Genomic DNA, 24184 nt, shown 5'->3' on the forward strand with positions numbered 1-24184 from the left:
ACAGCCGTAATGTTCTCCCAAATGAAAATCACCACTCGCCCTCCTCTCTTTACCCTCTTTCTATTCTTCCCACAGCATCTATACCCTGGAACTTTAACCAACCAATCTTGTCCTTTCATAAACCACATCTCTGTATTCACTTTGATATTGCAGTTCCATGTTCCCACCGAGGCCCTGGGTTCATCTGACCTCTTGCATTTATATAAATGCAGTTTAATTTATCAGTCCTACCTCCACTCTCTGCTTTGTTCCTGCCTGCCCTGACTGTTTAACTTTTTTCTTTTCCCAACTGCACCAATCTCAGACTGATCTCTTTTCTCACTATCGCCCTGAATACCACCCCACCCCTTACTAGTTTAAATCCTTCTGAGCAGCTTGAGCAAATCTCCCTGCTAGTATATTAGTCCTCTTCCAATTCAAATGCATTCGTCCTTTTTGTATAGGCCACTCTTAATTCAGAAGTGATTCTAATGATCTGGAAATGTGAATCCTTCTCCCCTGCTCCAGCCCCTCAGACACACTTTCATCTGCTTTATCCGCCTATTCCTACCCTCACTAGCCAATGAGACTGGTAGTAATACGTATATTACTACCCTCAAGGACCTACATTTTAATTTCTGCCCAACTTTCTATATTGTCTCCTCAGAATCTTGTCCTTTTCTCTTCCTATGTCGTTAGTTCCAGTGGGTACAACAACCTTCTGCTGGTCCCTCTCACCTTTGGGAATATTCTGCATCCTCTCCTGCGTATCCTCGATTCTGGCACCAGGGGAGTAACACAGCATTCTAATGACTCGCTGTCAGCTACAGAAACATCTCTCTGTCTGTGATTCTGATTGGTGAGTCCCCTATCACAATTGATCATTTGGAACCTGATGTATCCCTTGGTAAATTAGAGCCAGTCTCAGTACCAGAAACCTGGCTGTCAGTGCTACATTCCCCAGAGAGGCCCTCACCCCAGGCATTTTCCAAAACAGCAGACTTGTTTGAGATGGGGACAGCCACAGGAGATTCCGACACTACCTGCCTGCCCCTCCTCCCTTTCCCGGCACTAACCCATCTCCCTAACTGGATCTGCAGTTTTCCTACCTTCCTCCAACTGCCATCCGTCACACCCCCAGCTCCTGCAAATTCCTCATTGCCTCGAACTGCTGTTCCAACCGATCCACGCAATCCAAAAGGATTCACAACAAAACATACCTCCTATAGATATAATAATTAGTAAAATGGAAACTCTTCCAAATCTCCCACATCCGACAGGAAAAGCACATCACTCCACCAAAGGCCACCTTTGCAGCTTAACAATCTACATTCCCAGAAAATAAGACAGACTGACTGCTCTAAAACACCGCTCCAGGCTAACATGGTACATATGTTGTATTATTAAAGTTTGATCAAGAGACAGATCTCAATAAAATCTAAAATAAAAAAGAACATCAATTCACTATTGTGATTTTAAAAAACAAACAGTAAGGTCACACTTTAAAAACAGACACTTATCTGCTCCCCAGTGTGACCTCCCCCAGACTGGGTTCTCCAAAGGTCAGCTGTGAATTTCACTATTTGCTTGTTTTTCTTAAAAGGAACTCCAATGTACAGAGAAACATGTTTCAAAACAGCAGAAGCAGTCAGCCGTGTGGGGTCACTGCTGGGTCACATGGCTGTGCGGGGTTACTGCTGCATCAAACAGCCTTGTGGGGTCTCTGCTGGGTCACACTGAGCTGTGCGGCGTCACTGCTGGGTCACACAGCCGTGTGGGGTCACTGCTGGGTCACACTGAGCTGTGCGGGGTTACTGCTGCGTCAAACAGCCTTGTGGGGTCTCTTCATGGTCACACTGAGCTGTGCGGCTTCACTGCTGGGTCACACAGCCTTGTGGGGTCACTGCTGGGTCACATAGCCTTGTGGCATCACTGCTGCGTCACACTGAGCTGTGCGGGGTCACTGCTGGGTCACACAACCTTGTGGGCTCACTGCTTGGTCACATGGTTGTGCGGGGACACTGCTGGGTCAAACAACCTTGTGGTGTCACTGCTGGGTCACACGGCTGTGCGGGGTCACTGCTGGGACACATGACCTTGCAGGGTGATGGTTGGGTCACATGGCCAAATAGAGTCACTGCTGGGTCACATGGACTTGCGGGGTCACTGATGGGTCATACATGGCTGTGCAGGGTTACGGATGGGTCAAATGTCCACGCAGGTCTGTACTGACCCACACCGGGTTGTGCGGGGTTATGTCTGCGTCTCCTCAATGCACTGAGTCAGTAACAACCTGCTGACTAATACCCCACTTGGATTTGTCTTTGGCCATGCCTGTCTGAAAATAACATTTTTTCTGTATTTGTGATTGTAAATTAAAATAGGAAAAGGACTGTTTTACAACAAAAGACTGAGAAAGGTATTGCTGTACTTTTAAAAAGTGAGTTAGTGAAACTCATTGTCAGTGGAGTTTGCACTGTTGCTTTTCACTGGGGAATAAGAGATGAGGAGACGCTGGCTCTGTGTACAAAGTGAGATGCAGCCAGCAGGAGGTTGCTGATTGGTTTGTGGAGTTGTTTCTGTTTGTGGATACCAAAGGGCATCAGCTTCACAACAACTATCTGATTGGCTCTTCACCTCTGACAGTGCAGTGAGTGTGTTTGTGTATTGAAGAACATGGCGTCAGGCACAGAGAGAAGAATACTGCCTCATGGTCACTTTCAATATTAAGCTTCAAAGACAGAATTTAAGATATAATTCAGTAAACTTGATTGAATCTGTGTTTCTTTATTTCACGTAATGATTATTTTATATATCCAATAATTGTAATAAATGGATATGGTATTACGTTTCTCAGTTTTTGTCTGAATTTAGTCCGGCCAATGCATAAACACATATGTTGTACAGGAGCTCAGCAGTAGAAACATATCTGTGGTGCAGTAATGGATCTGTGGATTGATCTGGCTCACAATGGCATTCCATAATGATGCTCTTTAATCCTGGAAATTAGGAAAAATACAACATTTGGCATCCACAGTATGATGAAAATGAAAGATATGGCGAACAGTAAAGTGATGGATTTCCTTCGGTTCTGCATCTCTGGAGCATTGCTGTTCTGGGTGTTGCATTGAAATTGCAGTGCTCTTTGGGTTTAAACTCAGTGCTCCACTCCATATTGTGAATTAGATTGTTATGGACTAGGTCAGACCACTCAAAACATTCTTAAGTGGGCATCACAATTCGGTTAGTACTTCCCAGTTTAGATTACTAGATTACTTACAGTGTGGAAACAGGCCCTTCGGCCCAACAAGTCCACACCGACCCGCCGAAGCGCAACCCACCCAAACATTTACCCATTACCTAACACTACGGGCAATTTAGCATGGCCAATTCACCTGACCCGCACATCTTTGTGACTGTGGGAGGAAACCGGAGCACCCGGAGGAAACCCACGCAGACACGAGGAGAACGTGCAAACTCCACACAGTCAGTCACCTGAGGCGGGAAATGAACCCGGGTCTCTGGCGCTGTGAGGCAGCAGTGCTAACCACTGTGCCACCGTGCCGCCCACATATCTCCCCATGTGATTGTAATAACTATTTCAGGTTATTTCGATTTTCTTGTGGAAGGTAATTCAACAATTTATTCCAACTTTTGACAACTTCCTCATTGTCCAATTTGATTTGAGGAATGTCCAATTCAGAATCCTCGGAACTTGGTTCATCCTTCTGTGCTGTAATCATTAACACATTCTCCTCTTGCATTCCTTCCCCATCAAAATACCTTTTGAGCGTATTCACATGATTCACTCTGTGAGATTTCTTCCTGTCTTGGGTCCTCGTCAAGTAGTTCACCTCACTCAATTTCCTCTCGATTTTATGTAGTCTAATAAACTTTGCTTTTAAAGGGTCATCTGTTACAGGAAGTAATACCAATACCTTATCCTCAATTGCAAAATTGCAAATTTGTAATTTCTGATCAGCTTCCTGTTGCATTGTATACTGGGATACTTTTAAATGCAGTCTAGCAAACTCTCCAGCTCTATTTAATCATCCTCTACAATTTAGCACAAAGTCCAAATGGGTGGTCTCTGAATTCTGACTTATTAATTTCTCCTTAATCAATTTTAACGGTCTTCTTACTTCATGCCTAAAAATTAATTCAAATGGACTGAATTTGGTTGATTCATTTGGTGCATCTCTGATCGCAAGAAGTACTCCCTTCTCCCAATCATCTGGATAATCCTGGCCATAAGCCCTCGACATGGTCTTTAGTGTTTGATGCCATCTCTCGTGCTCCTGTGATTCTGGATGGTATGCAGTAGATTTGAATTGCTTTATTCCCAAATTATCCATAACCTCTTTGAATAGTTTGGATGCAAAGTTTGAACTTTGATCTGACTGGATCTCTATTGGGAGTCCATATCGATTAAAAAAAAATGTAAGGAATTCTTCTACAACGCTTTGAGCTGTGATGTTGTGAAATGGCATTGCCTCTGGAAATCTAATTGATGCATCCATTATTGTTAATAAATATTTATTCCCACTTTTTCGTTTGAGGTAGGGGGAAGACACAATCAGTCAAAGACTCCTGTGAAAGGTTCCTCAAATTCTGGAATAGTTATTAAAGGTGCAGGTGATATTACTGCCTGTGGTTTTCTGAATAGCTGATGTGTATGGCACATCTGGCAAAATTCAACTCCATCCTTGTGTAGTCCAGGCCAGTAAAATTGCCTTTGTATTTTAGCCTGTGTTTTCCTCACCCTTAAATGACCTCCAAGTGGTAGCTCATGTGCCACCCACAGTACCTCCTTTCTATACCCTACTGGCAAAACAATCTGATGAACCTCTGCCCATTTCTCATCTGCTTGAATGTGCGATGCTCTCCATTTCCTCCTTCAGACATCATTTTTGTAAAATAATAGCACACAGGGATGCATTCACTCTCTGTTTATGACCTTTGACATAACTGCTTTAAATTCTCATTTTGCTGCTGTAACTCAACCAGTTTAGCAGAGCTAAAGATACTGGCTTGTTCACTTAGTTGCCCCTGCTCTGTCCCACTATTTGCTCAAAAAAACCTCCGATAAATCTATGTCAGTTTCCTTTTCTGTGCCTTTTGAACTTTCCTGCTTCAGCTTGTGCCTCTGTGATCATGTGATCACACAATCAGGGAAAATTCCTGGATAAACATTTTCCATGTCTTCAGTTGCCTCCATCTCCACTGTCTTTTCAACTATAGTAGGCAACACCCCTAGCAGTGAATCAGCAATATCATTTGCAAGGACAAATTGTATTCCCGCATCTGAGAGTTTGTCCAGACCTGCAACCACAAATTCTCTTCTCTGGACTCTCTGGCCTCACTTTACATAACTGGGCACTTTTTGTCTCACCATTAATTCCTGTGACCAATAGTTTCTGGCAATGGTCCTTCCGGTGTATATATTTCCTCATCCTTCAGCATTACAGACTGAGAGGAACCTGTATCCCTTAATACTGTAACCTCCTTACCTACTGCTCCTGGCCTATGTGAATAAACTTTACCCTTGCATGGATATTTTTTCAGCAGATCTGGCACTTCCTCCTTAACCAACCTCTGATCATCTTGTACACTCTGAGGCAGTTGTCTAACCTTCCTGGTGCTTTTTGTTCCAAGTCCAACAGAACCTCCCAGGCTTGTCTGGTTTTCCTACATCAGGCTTTCTCCTGGCCCACCAACACTGTGATTTCCTGTGCCCCACTTTATTACAATGAAAACACAGGATCTCTTCAACTTCTTTGTCCCCCTCAAGGGTTTCTTTTTGACCCCGTGGTAAGTTATCCGTATGATCTTCACTGAGATCTATCTTTCCCATTCCAAGTGAAAAGTACTTTTTGTCCCAATTTCTATCCCTCACGGACTGAAATTGATTCTGGAAGCCAAACCAACTTTTATGGACCAGCTCATAACCATCAGCTCCTCCAGATGGCAAGCTTGCCATTGTAACTCTCTACTCTTCCACATGAGTTGACACTACTTCCTCACTAAGGCTACCCTCAGCCTTTATCTCCAGCCTTTTAAACTGACTTTCCTTTCTAAGTGTCAGTTTCTGAAGTTCAAATGTTCTCTTTTTTCTTTCTCTCTGCCTATCTCTCTTTTCCCTCTCTCTACTGCTCTCTCACTTTCCCCTCTCTCTGCTGCTCTCTCACTTTCCCCTCTCTCTGCTGCTCTCTCATTTTCCCTCTCTTCTGCTTTTAATCGTAACTCAAAGTGTTTCATTTCTGCTGCATTTTCCTTATCTCTCACCTCTAACTCGAGCTGCATCATATGCAATTGAATTCTTGCCATCTCTATAGATTCTGATGGTTTCTCTGACAAGTTTAAATGTTGAGCTCTCCTTTCCTCACAGAAGCAGGCAGGTCCAATTCCAGCTGGTCTGCTCATTCCTGCAGCTTGGTCTTATTCACCTTTTGCAAAAACTTCCAAAGTCACCGCATCCACTTCCAGACAACTTTGGCGACTGAAAGAGCCATTCCTGTCCCAAGCTTTGTCCACTCAACCAAACCAAATAAAGAGCCTAGCACCTGCCACTCGCTGTTTAAAATCCCACAAAGAGCCCCCAGTCTGTTATGGACTAGGCCAGAGCACTCCAAACATTCGTAAGCAGGCGGCTCTGGGAGATGGATTGAAGCAATTCCCAAGTAACGCTGCAGCAGGACCTGAGGAAACGTTGCTGCAGCAGATAGTAACACAAAGCTGATGATGGAACAAAGGAAAGAACTGCTCTGAACCTGAATGAATCCATGATAACAAATAATGACATCATGGAGATATGAAGAAGGAGTTGTGCTCTGGAACATAAAGTGAAGCTTGAAATCAGTGAAGCAATTGATCTTGCGAGAAGGAACTGGACATCTCTTGTCCTGAATGGAAGAATTAAGACAAAAAGTATTTGTGAACTGAAGAGAAACAAGTGATCATTGATTACTTGAAATTCTTGTAGTAAATATAATAGATATTATTCATCAAAGCACTGCAGACAAAGAAAACCACAATTTCATATCTCTCCTTTTTGCTAAAGGTTGAATAAAGAGAACTAAATTACAATTAAAGGACAATTCTGCATTTAAACAGGATGAGGTCCATTTGGATGTTTGGATCATTGAGATGTTTTTGAAAAATATGGACATGCAAAGGAAAAAAGTCCCAGCAGACATGGAAGAGAATCAGAAGGGAACCTGAACAGGTCAGCACGGAGATGACAACGTAGTGTCTGTTTTCAAAGAAGTATACTTGGAGCTACTGAATTTAGACAGGAAGAGTATTCTGATGGAGAATTTCTTTTCGGTTTATAACACACAGCTGCTGTGAAAGGAGAGGGTCTGTCAGAAATAAGCAAATTCTTGATAAATCTAACTGACTAAACCAAGTGAGCAATTTTCTCAGAAGAGGATGGAAAAGCTGTAAAGATTACAGAAAAAGAGAATGGTGATTTGCTGTGCTGGGAAAAGGAAAGTGAAGCCCAGCAGTTCTGGTCTCCTTCCGATTGGAACAATGTTGTGAAACTTGAAAGGGTTCAGAAAAGATTGACAAGAATGTTGCCAGGGTTGGAGGGTTTGAGCTACAGGGAGAGGCTGAATAGGCTGCGGCTGTTTTCCCTGGAGCATCGGAGGCTGAGCGGTGACCTGATAGAGGTTTATAATATCATGAGGGGCACGGATGGGATAAACAGACAAAGATTTTTTCCCTGGGGTGGGAGAGTCAAAAACTGGAGGGCAGAGGTTTAGGGTGAAATGGAAAAGAGAGAGAAAGGACCTAAGGGGCAATGTTTTCACGCAGAGGGTGGTGTGTGTAAGGAATGAGCTGCCAGATGAAGTGGTGGAGGCTGGTACAATTGCAACATTTTAAAGGTTTCTAGATGGGTAGATGAATAGGAAAGTTTAAGAGGGATATCGGCCAAGTATTGGCAAATGGGACTTGATTAGGTTGGGATATCTGATCGGCATGGATGAATTGGACCGAAGGATCTTTTTCGGTGCTGTACACCTCTATGATACTATGACTTTAAATACCTTAAGAGCTGTCGAACCATTGCCCTGTGCAATGTTAGTGTGTGTCTCACAGACTGCAGAGTTTGCCCCATTGGTCAGAAGGTCATGTTATATACATAAACATCAAAGGGGGATCACACAAATATATCAAGTGTCCAATCACAAGTAACAAGGTCCACAAGTCCTTTGCACGAAGCAAGCAATGCAGATTACCAACAGAATGTTAAACATTCAAATAAAGTCCATAACCAGCTCATTCATGCCTGAGGCTGATTCCACTCCGATCCCAATGATGCATTGTTCTGTCAGGATTTATTGCACAGCCCTTTGAATGTCCTCATCCCCGGCCTCATCTCCACCCTCAGCAGATTGTTGTTGGTCCCATTTTGTCTGGAGCCAGGACATCTCCCCCTTTTGTTGTTAGCTGTTGGGAGGTGCACAGCATATGGCAATGATGCAGGACAGCCTTTCTGGACTACACTGCAATTCTCCACCAGAACAATACAGGCATTGGAACCTCATTTTAATGAGGCCTGAGCCTATGCCAATATGGCCCTGATCATATGCAGAATTAGCCAATTTACCTGTCATTTTGACCCAGGTTGACAGAAAGCATGGACTTGGTGTGTGTACTTAACAAGATTATTTACTACAAATAAATAGATTCTAACAGAAGAGAAATAATTATGAACTGCTGATAAACAAAATCTAATCCACCAATGAACTCCCATCTATGTATACAAACAAACAGACAAAATGCATTGGTGTTCTGGTTAGAGGGAAAAGCTGGGTAGGTAGTTTAATGGTCATTGTGCACAGGGTTTGCTGAGATGATTATTTGTTTTTCTAGCTGTTTTCACTATTTTGAAGTAGGCACAGGGTGACTGGTTCATAATTATATAGGTCACTGACATATTAACAGGCACAGCTGCACAGAAACAGGAAAGGAGAATAAAATTGGCTTCTTCAGGCTGAGATTTTTTTTATTGCAGCCCTCTCACCTCCAATATAAGGTCCAATAAATCCTGACCAATCATTCACACCTACAAGTTGTTCAGATACTTCCTTTTTTAAAGTTTGTGAGGTTTCCTGGCTCTACCTTCCAGGTAATCCATTCCAAATTCCCATCACCCTCTGGGAGGAAGAAGTTTTCCTCAAGTCCTCCTGAACCCTCACACCCAAAAAGTATGCCTCCTTGTTTCAGACCTTTCACCTAAGGGCAGTAGCTGCTTCCTCTCCACCCTGCCCACACCGTTTGGCTCATTGAGTATGTGTCCATCAAAAACAATCATCTAACTCTTCTGTTATGGACCAGACCTGACCCCTGCAAAACACTTCAAGAAAGTAACCCAGACCATAAATTTGCTCGTTGCTTTCAGCAGATGCAACGCGGATATTCCAGGAGGGAGGCCGTTGATCAAACCATTCAGTTATAAATAAAACAGAATTATTTCCAAGATTACAAAATGAAACACAAACAAAAGAGAACAGAATACTGAGAATCTTAACCAATCTGAAAAACCAGCAGGTTATCCCAAATTAATGATGCTGTTCCCAATCTTTGCAACCATCCCCATAAACACCCCATGGCACAGACAGTAACATCATCCCAGGGTCTTCCAGGAGAGATGTCAGAGAGAGAGAGAGGAGCATCAGCCTATACTCGCTTCTTTAGATCCAGCAGCTTTTACAATGACCTGACTGGGTTCAGTGATCAGCCAGACCAAAACCAAACCAGAGTGACACTGAGCTGGGAGAACGGGCCACTCGCCTTGCATTGCACAAGTGTTTTTTAAAAACCTAAGAGCCTTTTGTCTGAGGCAGTATCTGTGAGCTATCATCAAACTGTCCCCTAAAACCCTTCAAACACAGACTTTTCTGAACCTGAATGTTTATGACATCTTGAAAAAAAAACCCAAGGACAACGTAACCTTGTTAAAGGAGCAGCATAATCACAGCTGAATGGACAAAACACTGGCAGATGGAACATAATGTGGGAAAATGTAAGCTATGAATTTTGGCAGGAGGAGTAGAAGAGCTGAAGACTACAGGAAGCTGCAGCACATCGGGATTGTTGTATGAATCACAAAAATCAAGCATCTACGTTCAGTAGGCCAGAGTGAATCAAATGGACTGTTGGGCCTTTATTTCACAGGGAATGGAGAATAAAAAACAAGGATGCTAAAACTGGCCAGGCCACAGCTGGAATCCTGTGAACTCTTTTGGTCCCCTTATCTAAAGAAAGATATCCTGACATGGGGGGAGGGGGGCAGGCAAGAAAGAAGGTTCACAAAAGGGGACCAATGAAGAGGAGCTGATGCTGTCGTGGTGATGTCACTGGGCTGTTCATCCAGAAACCCAGGGAATGTTGTGGGGAGTTGGGTTCAAATCCTGCTGGATGGTGGCAGCTGAGAGAATTTTAATTCAATTTTTTAAATCTGGAATTAAGAGTCTGATGATGACCATGTATCCATTGTTGATTGTTGGAAAATCCATCTGGTTCACTAATGTCATTTAAGGAACAAACTGGTGTCCTCACCAGGTCTGGGTGACATGTGACTGCAGACCCACAGTAATTGTGTTGACTCCTAATTTCCCTCTGGGAATTGGGGATGGACAATGAATGCTGGCCGACCCAGAAACACCCACATCCCGTGAGTGAATAAAAATCTCAGTTGATTCTCAGTATGGAAACAGTCTCTTATGAGAAGAGGTTGAGTAAGTTGGGCTTGTGCTCATTGGAGTTTTGAAGAATGAGAGATCACCTTATTGAAACATACACAATTCTTAGGGGGATTGACAGGGTCGATATGGAGAGAGGGCTTCCCCAATGGGAGGGTCGAGAAACAGAGGGCACAGTCTCACAGTGAGGGTCACTCATTTAATACAGGGATGAGGAGGAACTCTGACTGTCAGAGAGCAGTGAATCGAAGGGATTCTTTACCACACAGGGCAGTCGAGGCTGGGCCATTCAGTATGTTCAAGGCTGAGATAGACACATTTCTAATCAGGAAGGGAATCAAGGTTATGGGGAAAAGGCAGGAACAAGGGGGGGAGGATTATCAGATTGGCTGTGATCTCATTCAATGGCAGAGCAGACTCAATGGGCAAAATAGCCAAATTCTGCTCAGACGTCACATGGTCATTGTTTAAAAAAAAGGGGGTGCCCACTTAGACAGAAATGAGGAATCTTTTTTTTCTTTTAATCTTCGTGAGTCTTTGGAATTCACCTCCTCAAAAGGAAGTGGGTGTAGGATCTTTCAAAGTCCAAAAGGCAGACAGAGAGAGATTTTTGATGACCAATGGGAGGAAAGATTATCATTCTGTTATTGGAAGGATATTATTAAACTGGAGAGAGTTCAGATGGATATACCAAGATGTTTCTGGGAATGGAGAGTTTGAAATACGAAAATACTGGAATGACTGGGACATTCTCCCTTTGAGCTTAGGAGTTTGAAGGGTGATCTTATTGAGGTTTATAAAGTCCTGAGGATCATCAATAAGGAGAATGACAAGGGTCTTTTCCCTCGGGTAAGGCAAGTTCAAAACTGGGTGGCCATATTTTAAGGTGAGAGGGGAAAGATTTAAAAAGGAAATAAGGGATAACCTTTTTCACAATGAGTGGTTCGTGTGCGGAATGAACTGCCAGAGAAAGTGGTGGATTCAGGTACAGTTACAATCTTTGGAAGATAGTTGGATTAGTTCATGAAGAGGAAAGGTTTTGAGGGATATGGGCCAAGCAGAGGCAAGTGGGACTGGTTTAGTTTGGGAACATGGTCAGTGTGGACTGGTTGAACTGAAGGGTCTGTCTCCATGCAGTTAGATCTTGTCTGCTGAGGCGAGAAGAGGGTAACAGCAGAGTGTGAGGTGTACACCTGTATGGACTGGGGAAGGGTCACATTAGAAGCTGCCTGGACTAACAAGTAGACGTTAGTTAAATTCAGTGCAGGGAGGGAGGCCACAAGCAACAGGGTCCAATTTATTGGAATAATAGGCCAGCAGGCGATGACAGTCACCATGCTGCTGAGCGAGGACACCAGTGACACCTTCATCTATTCCACTGACATCCAACTGAAAGGGTCTGCCATATACCGGGCGGCCTGGAGCTGAGGCTGCAGCTAAGGCATCTTTGAGGACGTCAAATGACTGCTGAACTTTAAGGGGAGCATTAGGAGAGAAATAAGGAGGAAGATCCTTAGAAAAAGTTATAACTTTTTTTATTCACAGTATTTACTGTGGAAAAGGAGATGGAAGATATAGACTGTAGGGAAATAGATGGTGTCATCTTGCAAAATGTCCATATTACAGAGGAGGAAGTGCTGGATGTCCTGAAATGCATAAAAGTGAATAAATCCAGGACCTGATCAAGTGTACCCTAGAACTCTGTGCGAAGCTAGAGACATGATTGCTGGGCCTCTTGCTGAAATATTTGTATCATCGATAGTCACAGGTGAGGTGCCGGAAGACTGGAGGTTCGCTAACGTGGTGCCATTGTTTTAGAAGGATGGTAAGGACAAACCAGGGAATGATAGACCGGGGAACCTGACATCGGTGATGGGCAAGTTGTTGGAAGGAATCCTGAGGGACAGGATGTACATGTATTTCGAAAGGCAAGGACTGATTATGGATAGTCAACATGGTTTTTGTGGTTGGGAAATCATCTCTCACAAACTTGATTGAGTTTTTTGAGGAAGTAACAAAAGATTGATGAGGGCAGAGCGGAGGATGTGATCTATATGGACTTCAGTAAGGCGTTCAACAAGGTTCACAATGGGAGATTTATTAGCAAGGTTAGATCTCACAGAATACAGGGAGAACTAGCCACTTGGATACAGGATTGGCTCAAAGGTAGAAGACAGAGGGTGGTGGTGGAGGGTTGTTTTTCAGACTGGTGGTCTGTGACCAGTGGAGTGCCACAAGGATCGGTGCTGGGTCCTCTACTTTTTCTCATTTATATAAATGATTTGGATGCAAGCATAAGAGGTACAGTTGGTAGGTTTGCAGATGACACCAAAAGTGGAGGTGCAGTGGACAGCGAAGAGTGTTACCTCAGATTACAACAGGATCTGGACCAGACGGGCCAATGGGCTGAGAATTGGCAGATGGAGTTTAATTCAGATAAATGCAAGGTGCTGCGTTTTGGAAAAGCAAACCTTAGCTGGACTTATATACTTAGTGCTAAGGTCGTAGGGAGTGTTGCTGAACAAAGAGACCTTGGAGTGCAGGTTCATAGCTCCTTGAAAGTGTAGTCGCAGGTAGATAGGATAGTGAAGAAGACATTTGATATGCTTTCCTTTAATGGTCAGAGTACTGAGTACAGGAGTTGGGAGGTCATATTGCAGCTGTACAGGACATTGGTTAGGCCACTGTTGGAATGTTGTGTGCAATTCTGGTCTCCTTCCTATCAGAAGGCTGTTGTGAAACTTGAAAGGGTTCAGAAAAGATTTACAAGGTTGTTTCCAGGTTTGGAGGATTTGAGCTATAGGGTGAGGTTTAACTGACTGGGGCTGTTTTCCCTGGAGCGCGGAGGCTGAGGGGTGACCTTATAGAGGTGTTTACAATTATGAGGGGCATAGATAGGATAAATAGGCAAAGTCTTTTCCCTGGGGCCAGGGAGTCCAGAACTAGAGGGCATAGGTTTAGGGTGAGAGGGGAAAGATATAAAAGAGTTCTAAGGGGCAACTTTTTCACACAGAGGGTGGTACGTGTATGGAATGAGCTGCCAGAGGAAGTGGTGGAGGCTGGTACAATTGTACCATTTAGAGGTATATAAATAGGAAGGATATGGGCCGGGTGCTGGCAGGTGGGACTCAATTGGATTGGGATATCTGGTCGGCATGGACGGGTTGGATCGAAGGGTCTGTTTCCATGCGGAACAACTCTATTAAAAGCGAACATTTTCTTATTTTGTAGGTAAGTGTAAGGTTTCACATTCGACATTGACTGGTCAAACTATTGGATTTACAGCGGAATGCATTTTATTATCCACTATAGCTAAAATAAACAAAAGAAAGAAGGAATTGGAATAACTTAACTCTATGGGAAAACTGAACAGAATAACAGTTACACAAACTATTACTAATGAATATAGTGGGATCCCATAAGCAGAGCTTTGGCAAAAGGCAACTTCAGGACACAGATTGTCTCACATGCAACTCCTGCAGCAGACAGAAAACCCCAGCTTTTGGCTGTGACCAAGAGGGGTATAAAATAATTCCCACTCTTTCAAAACCCCAATAACAACTGCTGAATGCTAACCTAATGATCCTGGTTCTGTGGGACTTGACCACACCCATCCAGGTTGCTTCTATTGTTCCAACTTTAAAGAAATACCTGTGGCCTCACACACTCTTTACTCTCGTGATTCTGTTTCCCACTCAATGCCTCTTTCTCGAAACTTTTCCTCCAAAAAAGGACAAAATAACCTCTTAAAGCCACTGGATCATCACAGTTCACTTTCTGTTCCCCAGCTCCACTGGAAATATTTCCCATGTGTTGGTGGGGCAGTGCCCAGCGTGGGAACGGCTGGGTAACCCTGGATTTGGTTCACGTCGGCGATGCCAGTCTTTTCATGGGCTCAGTGTTCTTAGTCATGTGGATGGCCACTCGAAGTGGTTGGATGTGCTGAAAGCTCATTCCTCAAATACAGGGACAACAACAGAAAAACTGTCCGCCTTTTTTCAATACACAGCCTCCCAGAAGTGTGGATCATAGATAACAGGCAGATGTTTACCAGCAGGGAACTTGAGCATTTCCTGAAGTCAAATGGTATTCAATATAAACGCACCACTCCAGAACATCAATCATCCAATGATCTGTCAGGAAGGTCAGTCCAAACTTTGAAGGCAGGCTTAAAGAAACAGCCTACAGCTTCACTCGATACCATACTGTCCCGGTTCCAGTTTGATGATGGGACAATTCCTCATGGAACTACAGGGATAGCTCCAACAGAGTTACTAATGTGATGAAGACTCCTGACCAAGGTGAATCTGATCTTCCGGGCCCTGGGGTGGGGAGGGTGAAATGGCATCAGGAATGTCAATGCGGGATACACGCCTCTGTTAAATGAGAGAGACAGCTCACTTCAGGAGACAAAGTTGAGTGGATGAGCCACTGGAATGTCCCTGCATGGGTAAGAGGCAGAGTTAACGTGAGGTCAGGTTTAGTGATGGAAAAAGTTCATGTCGGTGTAACGGTCCTGGACAAGCACGTGGACCATATGAAAGTTGTCAACTCACAAATAAGTCACAGAGCCATAGAGATGTACAGAACACAACCTTCAGTTCAACCTGTGCATGCCAATCCGATATCCGAAATAAATCCAATCTCATTTCCCAGTATTTGGGCCATATCCTCTAAATCCTTCCTGTTTATATACTCATCCAGATACCTTTCAAATGTTGGAATTGTACCAGCCTCCACCACTTCCTCTCGCAGCTCATTCCCTCTTTGTGAAAATATTGTCCCTTAGGTCTCTTGTAACTCTTTCCCCTCTCAGCTTAAACCTATGCCCTCTAGGTATGGACTCTCCTATTCCAGGGAAAATACCTCGTCTATTTACTCTATCCATGCCTCTCATGATTTTATAAAACTCTATAAGGTCACCCTCTCAGGCTCCAACTTCCCAGGAAAAATATCCCCAGTCACTTCAGCTTTTTCCAAGAGCTCAACCCCTCCACCCTGCCAACATCCTTGTAAATATTTTCAAGTTTCACAACATCTTCCCGATAGCAGGGAGACCCAGAACTGCACACAGTATTCCAAAAGTGGACTAACCAATGTCCTGTAAAGCCGCAAGATGTCCTCCCAACTAATTTACTCAATGCACTGACTGATAAAGGCAAGCATACCATACATCTTCTTCACTATCCTGTTTACCTGGGACTCCACTTCCAAGGAATTGGAAACATACACTCCAAGGTCTCTTTGTTCAGCAACACTCCCCAGGACCTTACCATTAAATGAATAAGACCTGCCCTGATTTGGTTTTCCAAACTGCAGCACATCACGTTTCTCTGAATTAAACTCCATCTGCTACTCCTCAGCCCATTGGCTATTTTGATCAAGAACCTTTTGCAATCTGAGCTAACATGCTTCGCTGTCCACTGCACCTCCAATTCTGGCGTAATCTGCAGACTTACTAACCATACACTACATTCACACCCAAATCATTTACACAAATGATGAAAAGCAGTGGTCCCATAACCGATCCATGTGGCACACCGCTGGTCACATGCCTCCAGTCTGAAAAGCAAGCCTCCACCATCCCCCTCTGTCAGAGCAAAACGTGCCGGGCTCCTCAACAACCGATCCCACTGTCTGGAACCCGGGTATTCTCCCTGACCATCAGGTGTTGGAGACTCCTCGGAATCTGAGATGGACACAGTGGATGTTGCCTCCTTGATGTCTTTGCCCCCTGAAGCAGAGAATGAGCTTCTTCTGAGACTCTCTGGACACAAGAGGCAAAGCTACTGTGTGTTACCCGCTGTCCACCCGTGTCAGAGGCAGAGTTGGAGGAACCTGAATCAGTGCTAAAGACCCTTAGGAGGACCCACAAAAAATAGAACTGGCCTATGTCTTCGGACTCAGAGGGGAGGGTGTAGTGATTGTAACGAGGGCAGTCAGTTCGACACAGAGAATATGAGTTCCCTGATTGGGGCTGTCTATCTGGTCCAATCCGGGAACCCTGTCTGACAGACAAGAACAGGGGGGTCAGACATTCTGCTGACTCTGAGAGCTGGCTCTGAGGGAGCTGGATCAGTGTCAAGGACTCTCCATGTGTGAATAAAGGGTGACTTGGTGAAGGATTACCGGCCTCTGTGGAGCTATTTCAGGTGTGGTCTGATTTAAAAGGGTCATGACAGTTTGATCAATCATCCCTTATACTTATATTCTATTGATGTTTATGGTGGATCGATATTGTAATGGCTGTTTTGTGTGTTGCTCTGGATCCTTTTGTGATAGTTAGCATTAAGCCTTGTGTACCAGACCTCTTTCAGTTTGATCCTTATCTATTTGTCCTCCTCTAACTGAATGCACATTTCCTATATTTCTGTCCTCCCCATAATGCTCCACACTGTATGCACTCTACATCTTAGTTGGTCTGACCAGGATGGAAGGCAGCTTTTTAAATTACATCATTATGGAAATGGTCATATGAGAGGGGATGTGGTAAATCAAAATGGAAAATATGAGATAACAGAGGAAGGTAACAGCGTAGGAATAATAATCAGTGACTGACAGGCTAATGTTGAGATGGAAACCGTATGGTCTCGTCTCCACGTGTTCGTTGGAAGGAGAGATCAAACCGGCTAGAGTTTGGAGCAAAAACACCGTTTATTACAGAATCAAAACTGGTACACTATACAACGAATTCAAAAGCATGCAAATTCATTGGAGAAGGCGTTCTGTCTCTCCCTTCGGATCTGGTACAGTTATACTTCGCCCTTCCTCGAGTTCCCGGTCAGGTTCCCCTTGTTCGGCTCTTTCATTGGTCGGTTCACCTGTCTGTGAAGGGATTAGTGTCTCTATTGGCTGCCCCGAGATACCTGTCCCACTCCTGCTGTGCCGAACAATGGGTAGACATCCTGGGTTCGGCAGTTTCCGATCTTGTAAATTAAAAGTTTATTGTTGGAAGGGTTTCCTCATTGCTATGCGTCTGGCTGTCTGGGCGTTCACAATAGTTCTCCATAGTTGAATATACAGATATTATCATTTAACATAGGACCCGAATGAGTTTGATGTCAGCGGAGGCATTAGCAAGTACTTTATCAATCAAGTGTGGTATCGGTGCGATTTACACTATCCGATAGTTACCGGTTTCCTTTATTAACAATGAGAGTGTAATAGGATGATCTGAAACTGACGGACATGTTCTAATCCCCAGGAATGTGGCCCCAGGCAGGCAGTCCTGCAGTGGCTGGGTTTACTTTACATGGCTGTGTTTTAGCTGGTATCTGACAATGCCTGCTTTAATAATGGTGCTCCCCTCCCTAGCCCCAATGTAGGTACCCCGATAGCAGATTCTCCCCAACATTCCCTCCCTTGGCCTCGAAAGAGGCCACACCCCCTTATCCCGTAAGGAACGCAACCCCACGAGGCGACCAGTGTCCGGTGTTGCATCGACCAGACTCACTGGTTCTAAGGAGACAGTCATGTGGGGATGAAGGGTGCCCTGAAAACGCGCCGCTACACAATTAAGCAATAGATGGTCACAGCTGCATGCTAAGCTAAACTAATAGTTGAAGTAATTGAGGCAGTGTCTGCAGAAATAACGAAAAGCACAGCATTAGACAAGCATTGCAATAAGTCATTCAGAGCTGGCGAAATGTACGCGAGTGCGGTAGAATGAGTAAGCCATTTAGTAAACGGAAGTCTGTAGTCCAAAGAGCCGGCAAATGTAAGTAGGTGTTGTAAGTTTGGAAAGGGAGTACGAACAGCCTGGTACCAGCAGCTAGGTACCCGCTAGAGATGTGAAACCCAGTGTGAAACTGTAGTGTGCCTCGGTGGTCCCGTAGATCAGTATGCTCCAGAGAGCAGCAGTGCTGTCCAACCGTCCGACACGGATGCAAGCAGGCAGAAATCTCATCAAATGGAGACGAACGGAGGCCACGCGTTCCGATGTCAATGCGCGACTGTGCCTGTCTTAGGTTGTTCCTCGCCCGAGGGATCTTACCCGTCATTGGCTAACCAGTCGTGCTGCATTGAGTAATCGACGCCGACATCCGTTTCACCACCCCAAGGACAGGCGTGGGCAGCTCAGTAGCATGGTCAGTGGCCTCCGAGAGTGGCTGAGGCCAGTCAGGAATATTGGACAGTCCGCAAGGGCCGCTTGCGAGAACAGCAGTGTTTCGATTGCCAGGGCGCACAGTACATCTCACCCACCCGCTGTTATGGAAGGATCAATTCATATATCCCCAATTTAAACGGGCAAAATAAATAAGTGGGGGCTCTTTGGACAACCAGGCTTCATTTAGCGTACATGAAGATGAAAAGTTAGTCATGAGTACAACAGGATCAGACGAATTCGAAAGAAAGCCATTGAGGGAGCCGACACGCACCGGAGAGATAGCCTCTACTACGCCCGAACCCCGAGCTCATGCAACGGCGGTACTATAGCAATGAAGAAAAGAATTGGGAGGTCCCCACTCGCCCGCCCTTATCGCAACCAGCCGCAAGCAAGAAACCCGGTATCATGGCTCACGAACGGAAGTCACATTACAGCATGTATTGGATATGTCCCTGTCTGTTTGTAGGAGGTCACACGCAGGCTGTCGTGTTGTCGGAGTTGGTGGCAGCGGTGTCACCTGGTGGAGCTCAACGTATAGGGGTCCGGTTGAAAAGTAATGATACCTCATCACCTTTAAACCAGTGAGATAGGGCTTTAGGAATGCAGTGAAAAGGAGTCCCCCTATCCCCAGGGTGACATTTTGGTGGGGACAGTGAGGAACCATCTGACCACTATGGGGAAAAAAAGTATTGTGTTGAATACCATAATATAAGGAGACGTGATAGGGGTCTGTGGGGGCGGTAAGTCTGGGAGGCCGGAGCGGATGGGAGGCAGTCCTCAAATTCTCCAGTCAGTACTTCTGGATGTGAGGTCTGTGCTCATCTGGAACGTCGAGTGCATCCAGTAAGAGTGCGCTCGTCCTTTCGTGCAAGAGAACTCTCATTATGTCTTTAAAAGGAATTGACCATGCGTTCATGGCACACCATCTTCCTCTGTCACCCTAACCCGAACAGTAAAGAGTTTGATATTATTGAATGTGATGGAGGCTTCCCCGTAATTTAAATTTGGGTGACGGGAGTATCTGGTAGGGTTTGACCCCAACCACCCCGGACACCATCCCTTATGAGAATATACAACCTGTCCAGACGCTGTAGGTGTCCTCTGGGTAGTTGGTACCGTGGGTGCTTGGCAACCGGAGCACCCATACACCACATGCCCCTTCATGTTTCGAAGAGTCCCTCTAACCGTTCCCAGGCGTATCCACGCTATTAGCCACCAGAGTAGTTGATCCATCTGTAAAAATAAAAAGAAGAACCCCTCCTGCTGCCTCTACAACATTTCCCCCTTCTCAGGACAGGTTATCCCCGAAAGGGTGACCTCAGATCACCTCCGGCGCTGCCATGCGGGGTATGAACACGTAAACTTCCTTCTTTTCCATCCTACCAGACTTTTCCGTGTCCCCTCCGTGCAGCAATGTCAATGGGAATCCCTAACCAATCAGAACCCTCCAATGCTGAATGGGAGTCCCTCGTCCAATAGAAACACACACACACCGCAGTTCGGCCAATGACGAAAAACCATTATAAACCACAAGAATTCGCACCTGCTTGAGAAATGCAAACACAGCTGCCGGCTGTGTAAACATTAAGCCACTTGAAGGTTAATGATCCGAAACCATAGCAATTTCACGACTTACAGGCAGACAGACAGACAGCTGAGTAAATAGCAGCCACTTTTGAAACTGACAAGAGTTACCTGCAGGGAAGCGAATCTAAAGCTGTCGTAACAATTTTGAGAGAGTGCAGATGTTTTATTTGGTAGCAGAATTAGTGGAATATGATGGCTGAGACAACGTGTACTGTGAAATGAGTACCACAGCCTGGGATGGGGTAAAAAAAAGGGAAAAAAATTCCTGCTTGTCTCAAAGGAGTGGGGTCTTGAAGCTGGCCAGTAGCCCTCATAACAGACATTCATCCCTGGAAAACAAAAGTCACTCTCAGCTGGCCACTGAGATTCTCTCCACCCGATGGCCGTGAAATCTTCGAACACTGAATCCCAGTTACAGCTTTTAAGATGTGCACATTTTCTTTTGAGATTTTCAGTGATTATTTTAACAGTGTGGAGTTTGTAACTGCCTTCGCACTATTCCCGGATTAATTGCAAATGAAGCCTATTAAAGTAAAATCAAAGCACTAGAATTTCTCAGCAAGTTAGGTGGCAAGGGAAAACAGATCAAGCCGCAACAAAACCCGGTTCTACTCAAGCAGGGCAGAGGAGCAAGTCCCTTAGCACTCGTTTCCCCTCCGAAGACACCTCCCCGGCAGGCCCCCCGTTCCTGATGCTGTCTGCAGCTCGCAAATCTAGCCATGTTGAACAAAAAACAGAGCCTGCGTGTCTGTCTGTTCCCCTCTCTCTCTCTGCCGCTCTTACTGCAAGCTGCTGTTAAAAGTAAACTTCAGCTGTCCCCTTTATACTGCTTCCATGCAAAGATGAAAAAGGACTATCCAGAAACGTGGTTCAACAATATACTTGTCTAACTACTCTTATCCATTCACTCACACAATTTCAGTAAAATCGTAGCCTAAAACCGGCTTCTATAATCCCGGACCAAATCGGCATGTACGAAAACATGTTGTTACTTGCTGTTTTGTAGTAAAAAGTAGATTACAACCTGTCGAAAAAGATGTAATTAGAAGCATGATTCATATTAACCTAATAATTAATAAACAACTTCCCACCCGGTGATATAATTCCAACATCACAACCGGAACGGCTCTCCCTTCATTTATCAGGGCATTCCCGACTGAAATCCCTTAGCCTTTCACAATAGCAGCATCCTGACTGTGGAGACTGTCGGTACAGCCCCTGTTGCTCAAAACCTGTAACCAATGCTGCTCCTTGGTTCACCGTATCCCCGTTCCTCTTTGCCCAACATGCTGTTTCTTGCTGCCCAGTGCAAGCCCAGCAATTGCAGGGTTTACCTCGTTTCGTTCGACCAGTCGGGTGTCTGGTCCGATCCCGTGCCCCCCAGTCTCTGAGCAGTTACAGACAAAATGTCCGATGCCATTACAATCCCTGCATTGAACTCCCATCTCCTTGACGCAGTCGCGGGCAAAATGCCCTGTTTCCTTGCAAATCCAGCACGATTTCCCTCCCTCCTTATCGCAGCTGTAAGCAAAATGCCCGATTTCTCTACACTTCCAACAACGCCCGGCTAATTGACCTCCCCTTTCCCCCCTTGGTGTCCCTGTGGGCGGCCGTGTTGGTTGACCGCGGGCAGGCATGTCGGAGCGATCACGGCCTGCCCTGTCGGGGGAAGGCGAGAGCCCCCCCAGGCCACCCTGGGATGTTCAGCTCTGAGGGTTACGTTGTGCAATAGTAGGTGACCTGTTAGGGTCACAGTGCCGCCAAGACTGAGTCGCCAACAGGGCACCTCGGAACGTACCGTTCTGGGACGGCGCAATCTCTCCGATCCAAAATCTGCATTCTCCATTATGCCTTTCCCGTCACTCCCTATACCTATCTTTCCCTCTGTCCCTCTTCCTTTCTCCTACACTGTTTCACCCCGTCCCTATTTCTGTGCCGTTCTTACCACAAGCTACTGTCAAAAATGAAACTTGAAATGTCCTCAATATATTGCTGTTACGTAAGGATAAGAGATAAGTTAGATTCGATAGTAAGGCAGCCTTTACTTATGGGAGGGCAGAAGTTATCAACCTTAAAAGAAGTTATTGTAAGATTGTAGAAAACCACATTTAAAACAGTCCCGAATCGTAAAATCCAAGGAACAAACTTACACAGTCGAATAGCTGTAAAACAGCTCCTGCTCGCTGAGCCACTGTCCACGCTCTCTCTCTTTTTCACACAGGCTGCTGGTACAGGTCTGCTGCTACTCGCACCTCCGCTGCCGTCGCGAGTCAGCAATCCCAATCCTGAAAGTAAGTTTCTTATCCCGATCCGTACCTCTTGTAATCTATCCCGTATCTGCTTCCCTGCCGTTCTCAACGTCCGTTAAATTCACAGCACTCGCTCTCTCTCTCACACTGGACCGGCCCCTCGCACACTGCTTGTCTGCACCCAGCTCATCCCACTCATACCATCGGTGACTCTGTATCCCCGTTCCCGCCTACTTCTGTCCCCTTAGGATGCTAGCAGCGAGTGTGTCTATCGATAGTTGTCAGAGTTAAAGTGCTTATTAAAAAGAGAAAGGATCCAATCAGTCAAGTGCGGTCAGCGCTGTATTAATTAATTTCAAAAAGCGTCCAGGCTCCGTAAGCCACGCTGTACCTTAACTCAGACCCAGGGTTTTTTCCCCACTAGCGCGTCGGGCCCGACAAAATCCCCCATTCAGAAGAAAATTACTGCAGTACTGGACGTCTCGCGTGTCAGAGCCTTCGTTACCTCTGAAGACAGTCCATCAGGGCACCTTGTTACCTTCGAAAATTGGCCGTCAGAGCACTTTGTCACCTCTGAAAATTGGGCTGCCGGAACCACTTGTGACCTCCGGGAAGAACACACTTTAACTCAACTCAAAAACTGCGTTCAGGATCCAAAATTCACGTATTAACTCAACTCAAAAACTTCATCCAGGATCCAAAATTCACGTATTAACTCAACTCAAAAACTGCGTCCAGGATCCGAAATCCACGCATTAACTCAATTCAAAAACTGCATTAACTTAAGGCTAGCCATGGATCAATTAGTCACTTCAGTACCGCGAAAACAGGCAGGTATTAGTGGAGAAGTGAGAAAATAGCTTACCAGCATGGATTCTGCAACGTTGCTGCCAAACTGATTTAAAAGTACTGTTTGTGTTGGTGAGGATCAGGGAGCAGACAAAGACTGACTAACTGAAAAATTTACCTACTGGAAGTCTTTGCTTTAACAGGCGCTTCCTCACCTTTTAAAAGTTCGGCCGAAAGTTTGTCTGCCCTCCGGTCCACCAACGTGGCCAACTTGCGGTCGTCTCTTTCCCTTCCCACGGTCAGGCTCACCATCTGTTGAGACGGAAACCGTATGGTCTCGTCTCCACGTGTTCGTTGGAAGGAGAGATCAAACCGGCTAGAGTTTGGAGCAAAAACACCGTTTATTACAGAATCAAGACTGGCAAACTGTACAACGAATTCAAAAGCATGCAATTCGTTGGAGAAGGCGTTCTGTCTCTTCCTTCGGATCTGGTGCAGTTATACTTCGCGCTTCCTCGAGTTCCCGGTCAGGTTCCCCTTGTTCGGCTCTTTCATTGGTCGGTTCACCTGTCTGTGAATGGATTAGTGTCTCTATTGGCTGCCCCAAGATACCTGTCCAACTCCTGCTGTGCCGAACAATGGGTAGACATCCTGGGTTCGGCAGTTTCCGATCTTGTAAATTAAAGTTTATTGTTTGGAAGGGTTTCCTCATTGCCATGCGTCTGGCTGTCTGGGCGTTCACAATAGTTCTCCATAGTTGA

General features: G+C 45.2%; 1 long non-coding RNA gene across 1 annotated transcript; it reads right to left on the reverse strand.

The window, feature by feature from the left end:
• Nucleotides 1-17326: 17326 nt before the first annotated feature.
• On the reverse strand, nucleotides 17327-23312 carry LOC132814272 (uncharacterized). Its single transcript, XR_009644345.1, has 2 exons — nucleotides 22184-23312; nucleotides 17327-21409 (listed from the first exon to the last, which is right to left on the reverse strand). It is a non-coding gene; the product is annotated as an uncharacterized LOC132814272 (long non-coding RNA).
• Nucleotides 23313-24184: the final 872 nt, after the last annotated feature.

The sequence above is a fragment of the Hemiscyllium ocellatum genome, unplaced genomic scaffold, assembly GCF_020745735.1.
Source record: "Hemiscyllium ocellatum isolate sHemOce1 unplaced genomic scaffold, sHemOce1.pat.X.cur. scaffold_778_pat_ctg1, whole genome shotgun sequence".
Classification (NCBI taxonomy): domain Eukaryota; kingdom Metazoa; phylum Chordata; class Chondrichthyes; order Orectolobiformes; family Hemiscylliidae; genus Hemiscyllium; species Hemiscyllium ocellatum.